This window comes from Microtus ochrogaster, chromosome 4 (assembly GCF_000317375.1).
Source record: "Microtus ochrogaster isolate Prairie Vole_2 chromosome 4, MicOch1.0, whole genome shotgun sequence".
NCBI classification, from domain to species: domain Eukaryota; kingdom Metazoa; phylum Chordata; class Mammalia; order Rodentia; family Cricetidae; genus Microtus; species Microtus ochrogaster.
Window position 1 is genome coordinate 40742782 of NC_022011.1, and position 7150 is coordinate 40749931.

Below are 7150 nucleotides of genomic sequence, written 5' to 3' on the forward strand. Positions count from 1 at the left end.
GCTCCCGACTGCTGTCCCCACTGCCCACACAGCGCAGGCTCCCGACTGCTGTCCCCACTGCCCACACAGCGCAGGCTCCCGACTGCTGTCCCCACCGCCACTCTTTCTGTTCTCACACTGTCAGATCTGAGGAGAAGGACAAAAGTCTCCTTAAGATAGAAGCCTTGCCAGGCAGTGATGGTGCACACCTTTAATCCCAGCATTCAGGAGGCAGAGGCAGGTGGATCTCTGTGAGTTCGAGGCCAACCTGGTCTATAGAGTGAGTTCCAGGACAGTCGGGGCTGTTACACAGAGAAACCCTGAGGCCTTGAGGCCTACAAAATGTTCAGTGGGTAGAGGGCTTGCCACTCAAGCCTGCTGACCTGAGAGATCTAGCCCCTGGACCCACACGGTAAAAGGGGAAACTGAGTCCTAGGGGTTGTGCTCTGACCTCCACACACATGTGCACTCACACACACACTGTAAATAAGATCATTTCTTGGAAGGAATGAGGCCGTAAGTGCAGGAACAAAGGGTTTTAGGGCACCCAGGAAGTCTTCACCCACATTCCACGCTCTTGATAAAATGTGTTCTGTGAGTTCACCACGAATGCTTTCCTTGAAAACAATCGCTGAGAGTCTTGATCCTCACCAGACCTGGAAAACTCACTTCCATGGAAAGTCACACCTCAAAACCCTGCTTAAAATGAGCCCTCGGTGCATGGAGAACAAGAAATGAAACTGTCTGGGCTTTTGGTTTTGGTTGTTATAATTTTAAAAATGCAGTAAATATATGTGTTTACACGTGTATACAAATACCTGTGTGTACACACACACACACACACACACACACACCTATAAACTGCCTCAAAAGCTACATGATCTCGTTGGCTTTCTATCAATGTGGTAAAACATAACCAAAAGCAACCGGGGAAGAAAGGGTTTCTGTGGTTTATGATTCGGTATCATAGTCCATCACTGAGGGAAGTCAAGACAAGAACTCAAGAAAGAACCTGGGGACAGGAGCTGAAGGAGAGGCCATGGATGGCTGCTGCTTACTGGCTTGCTCTCCTTGGCTTGCTCAGCCTGCTTTCTTACATAACCCAGGACCTTCCCCCACCCCAAGCCCAGGGATTGCACTATCCACAATGGGCTGGGCCCTCTCCCATCTGTCATTAATCAAGAAAATGCTCACAGGCCAATCTGGAAGAGACATGTCAATTGACGTTGCTCTTCTCACATAACTCTAGCTTGTGTCAAATTGACAAAACAAACAAACAAAAACCAGCACACTATATAATACTAAACAAAAAAGCCCAGTTCAAAGGCATATAGTGACAAGGGATATACACCCTTTGCCATTGATGGGTTTCTGTGTCTTTTTAGGAAGCTCACGTACATTCAAGATCTCTTAAGGGTGTGTGTGTATGTGTGTGACTATGTCTCTGCACATGTGTGTCTGTGTGTGTGTGTGCATGCGTGTACCAGTTCTTCTCTTCGGTACACACCAACCTGCACTGTGTTTTTTAAATCCAACACTGTCTTTTGATACTAGCTTTTTAGTGATGTGGTAGGACCCATGACACATGTGTTGTAATTACATGTCATACTGTCATTTCCTTCACTGGTCCCTTTTTTTGTGTTTCAGGATACAAGGTAGCTGTGCAGCTTTGCCCATCCTGGAGTTCACTCTGTAGACCAGGCTGGCCCTAAACTCACAGAGATCCGCCTGCCTCTGTCTCCAAAGTGCTGGGATTGAAGCTGTGCACCACCACCGCAGAGCTCGTCACTGGTCCTTGATCGACACCCTCACATGGCTTCCAGTTCTGCTACTGTGAAGTGCCACAGAGGAGCAGTTGTGGCACACACGTCCTGACCTCATGCACAAGGATTGTGTGTCCGGGAGGATTACCAGGGCAAAGGGTGCATGCGTTTGAAAACTGCACCAGTGTGTGGTGCAGTGACCCTCAAAGGGGTTGGGAAGTTTTTCCAGCACCATTAAACCCGTGTGAAAGGGCCAGGCTGTCGCCATTTCCATCGTGCTGCAGGACGAGTCGTCAGGATGCAGCCGCTGGCCGGCTGGTGGGTGGAAAAACAGCATCACATCACCACAGATCTAATTTTCACTTCAAGACTCTGTTGTGTGTGGAAAGCTGTCGGCATTTCTTTCTCTGTCGTCTGGCTGCTTCCACCTCAGCTCCTTTGCCACCATCTTCCCTCTTGATTTCCAACACCTCTCTGATGAAAAGATCCGGCCTTTGCTCACAGGTCTGCAAGATCCCTCTTCTATCCAAGTCAGAGGACTCTGGCTGTCTCAGTCCATTCTTGACAGTATCCCTTCTGCACTGCCAACGCCACCACATTGCTCCCCGGGAAGACAGAAAGTGACTTCTGCCACCGTGATTCAGGCTGACTCCCATCCGTTTCTGAACCCCTTCACGTTTGGGGCTTACTCCAGTCTGTGAGCCACACAGCCACCACCACATTAAGTCACAAGACTGTTGCCTCCATAGGCGTCAATGACGCGTAGGGAAGAAGCTAAGAGCCGCCGCCTCCTGGAAGCCGTGAGCAGCCTTGCTGGTCATCCCCTCAGTGCTAGGTCCAAAGGCTTCCTCAGCTCCTCCCAGTGCCCTTCTCTGCCACAGGTCTGGGGAACTTGCAAAGCCAACTTAAGGGTCATCAGCTCTGTAAGACTGTCCCCACTTTCTGGGGCAGATCCTCCCACCCTGAAGCTCCTGACCCATCAGCCCTGTCAATCACTTGGCAGCGGCATGGGGGGGGGTTCTCTTTGTTTTCCACTTCCAGGGCAGGTCTGTACCCCTTTGAGACCCCAGCAAGAGGAGACCTAGGAACTGTATGGAGAAAGAGGGAAGGAAGGAGAACGGGAGGGAGGGAGGGAGGGAGGGAGGGAGGGGAACCAAGGTTGGCAGCCACAGAACTCAGTGGACACAGGGGCAAAGGTCAAGGCCCAGAAGCCCCTGTAAGACTCAAAGTTGCCCAATTGCTGACAAGGCAACCCTTTCCTGTAAACATCATTAACACTTGCAAAATGCAAAGTTTAAGAAATGAAGCAGAGGGTCCTTCCCAGGTAGCCTGGTCTGCCCTGCTAGGCTGCATAGGGCTTTCCCATGCCTTCTTCTAGACCCCATGGCATTCTAGGGAAGGCTAACGGGTACAAAGGACATTTAGGCCTCCCAGAGTCAGGGGAGACATGGGATGCAGGCACCAAAACACTCATTCTCCCTGCCCTAGACCTCAGACCTCACCCTCAAAGGGACAGAGCACCCATGCTCTCCTGCTGGATCCAACCCCCACCTCCCCCCACCCCCACAGCAGGCCCAGACCCTGAGGCCTCAGGAAATGCGGGTCTCCTCCCACCTGACTCCCCACACACCCACCAGCAGAAATACACACTGTCCCAATAAATAGATCTATGCCAGCTTTCAGCCCTGCCTCACATCTTCGGGAAGGCTGGGCTGCGTGGCATCCAGCAGCAGTCCATTAGTCTACAGGCTGAAGCGTATCATATTGAATTCTACGGCCCGCAGAGCCCACGAGGCCCCACAGTGCTCTGACATCTGCACTGATTTATTGAAATACAATCACACAGCTTATTTCCCATAATGGACACATGGCCCCTCCTCTCTCACGAACACTCTTCCAAACCTCTGCAAGGGAAACAGAAGTTCAAGGAACTCGCACCTGGTCCCCACTGAATCTCCAAAGGAAGAGAGTGACAGGAAGATTGAAGGGGTATCCTTGTCTACCTGTCCCTGCCCTTGGGTCCCCTTGGTCTCTACCCCCACTGCACTGCTGCTGCTATAATGGAACCCATAGCTGGGCTAGCCAAAGACCTGGCCGCTGAAGCCCATGCTATGTTAAACTAGCTCTGCTAAGTCTCCTGGAAGCCACAGGTCTGGGCTTGTGTCTTCAGCTCACAATGCAGATCTATGGCATTTCCTCACACTGAAACGGGACACACACCCACACTGATACCTCTGTCCACAGATACCCACTTGCATGCAGAAGTGTAGGCTACATGGACCCACTCTGCGACAGTACACACCCATCAATTAGTACTGTCATCCGTCCACATTCAGATACCGAAGTCCAAGAATTCTCAAGTCACATATGTCATGTGGGGTAGTACATGTGTAGACTGTGTGCCAACCACCTCCTGCATGCTTTAACTCCCTTCTACACTGTTTACAGCCCTAGTCACATACTGTCTGGGAATAAAAACAATAAACAAATGGATGTGGTCAATACAGTTGCATTCCACCCAAACATGTTCAATATTTGATAGCTGAATCTCTAAATGCAGAGTCAGAAAATTTGGAGTACCAATTTGATATCCAATACTCCTGTACCTATGTTCTGTGTGTAGGTGCTCTCTCTCTTTCTCTCTCTCTCTCTCTCTCTCTCTCTCTCTCTCTCTCTCTCTCTCTCTCTCTCTCTCTCACCACATTATATACATGCTTCTTTAAGTACTTTGGATTGTCAAGCAATAGGTCAATTTTGTTGTCCTATCTATTAAGGGATATAGCCTTGGTGTTGGAGAAACATTAGAGCACTTTAGAGAGTTTGCTCCTGTTCCAGAGGGTCAGCCTTCCATTCCTAGCACCCACATCAGGCAACTCACAACTGCTGGTAACTCCAGCTTCAAGGCATCTGGTCCCCTCTTCTGGCTTGCAAGGGTACCTTGTACACATACACATGAAAATAATAAAAATACATCTTAAACAAATATGACCCTTCCTTTATTGAACTCCTCATGAGCCAAGCATCACTTTAGGTGTTAAATATCTAAAGCTGAAAAGGCTTAGAAATTAAAGAAGCTGAGTTGACAATCTGACATAACAATGCTACAGTGACTTCCAGACACTATGTGTGCTGTGGGACAATGGCTTTGTACACTGTAAAGATTTGTCACATGTATTGGTTTAATAAAATGCTGATTGGCCAGTAGCCAGGCAGGAAGTATAGGCGGGGCTACTAGAACAGAAGAATTCTGGGAAGAAAGATTCAGTCTGTAGTCGTCACCCAGAGGCAGAAGAAGCAAAATGAGAATGCCTCACTGATAAAAGGTACCAAGCCACGTGGCTAACACAGACAAAAATTATGGGTTACTTTAAGATGTAAGAGTTAATAAGAAGCCTGAGCTAATGGTCCAACTAGTTTATAATTAACATAGATCTCTGTGTATTTCTTTGGGACTGAACAGCTGAGGGACTGGGAGGGACAGAAACCTCTGTCAACATATGTGTGTGTCAATATTTAACATCTGTGTTTCTCTTCTTAGGTTGGTTTCCTTTTTGTTTCTATTACTCAAACCCAGATAGACAAAAACAAGAGCAACTTAACTGCTATTTTCATTTGCTTTTCTTGAATTATTAGTGTGGGTGAGCAGTTTGTTTGAGACAAGATGTCCTATAGCCCAGGCTATCTTCCAACTCTCTATGTAGCTGGGGATGACCCTGAACTCCTGCCAAGCACCAGAATTATAGGTGTCACCTCTCTAGGTTTAGACTTTTTTTAAAAAATATTTATTTATTTATTTATTTATTTATTTATTTATTATGTATACAATATTCTGTGTGTATGCCTGCAGGCCAGAAGAGGGCACCAGACCCCATTACAGATGGTTGTGAGTCACCATGTGGTTGCTGGGAATTGAACTCAGTACCTTTGGAAGAGCAGGCAATGCTCTTAACCTCTGAGCCATCTCTCCAGCCCTAGACTTTTTTTTTTTTCAAGAAAGGGTTTCTCTTTGCAGCCCTGGCTGTCCTGGAATTCACTCTGCAGACCAGGCTGGCCGTGAACTCACAGAGATTCTCCTGCCTCTGCTTCCCAGTGCTGGGATTAAAGACGTGCACCACCACTAGGCTAGGTTTACACTCTTTGTTGATTACTTGTCTTTCTTTTTCCACTTGTCATTTCATTCTTTTGCCTGCTTTTCGGCTGGGATAACTGATGGTCTAATTTTTCAGCTCTTTAGGTAGAGATGGATCCCTCTGCACATTACATTTTCACCATCAACAAAGGTGGAAGACAGCTCATGGCGGCTGATGTTTCTAAGCAGGGCAGGGCGATCTATTGATGAAATGCCATTCAAGGCCCACGAAGAGGCTTCCATGCTACCTGATGATGCTGTCACTCAAAGTGACATACAAAGTGACTTTGTATGAAGTGCATACAAAGCAAAACTCACCACGACTCTGTGAAGGCAAAGCCAGGAGGGAGACAGACTCCCTGAGACCCGTCATTTTTCGTGTGTGTGTGTGTGTGTGTGTGTGTGTGTGTGTGTGTGTGTATGCGCGCGTGCACATGGATATGTGTTTGTGTGTGAAAATTCAAATTCATGAAACTGTAGACAGAGGAGCCAACTCACAATTTCTAGCACGTGCCTCTGTAAAGATGTGTAGTCCTGTTCTTGGCCAGTTAATACCATTTCCCAACATTGCTCAGAAGAACAACAAATGCCAGAGCCAGGGCAGGGATGGTACAAGGGAAGGAACCTGGATGTCACGTTAGGTCAGACAGTAAGGACAAGTTCAGAAACTGGGGTATGTCAGTAGGCTAGGGCACCAGCTTGAAGGGGCTCCTAGGGGCCACGCCCAGAACTTCTGGGTGACTTTGTCATAATGAAACTGAGGGATGAATTCTATGCCCTTAATAGGAAAGCCTCAGTTCCACACGGAGAGTAGGTAGGCCTCTGCTGCTGCCATGAAGACACATCAGATAAGCACACACTTCTGCTTCCCTCTTGCTATTGATGCTGTTTTGCAAGGAGCAAGGGGAGGAGTTGATTGCATCTCTCCTGAATGCCACTATCACAAAAGACCAGAAAAGCCTATGGAACATTCCAGATTAGAAGATGCTAAAGAGACATGACAATTGAATGCAATCCCTGACCCTAGACTGAGGCACTAGGGGAACAGCCGTACGAAAGGACATAACTGGGTTAGCTGAGGAAACTAGAAAGTGGCCTGAGAGCTGGTGACAGCGGCAGGGACAGACGATGGAGCCGCTACTGAACTATGACATGCCAAGACTGCCTGAAACAGGGAATTCGGGGTGTGTGTGTTTTGTGGAGAGAGAGAGAGAGAGAGAGAGAGAGAGAGAGAGAGAGAGATGGATTAAAGACTGAGTATGATGGCTTATATTCATAT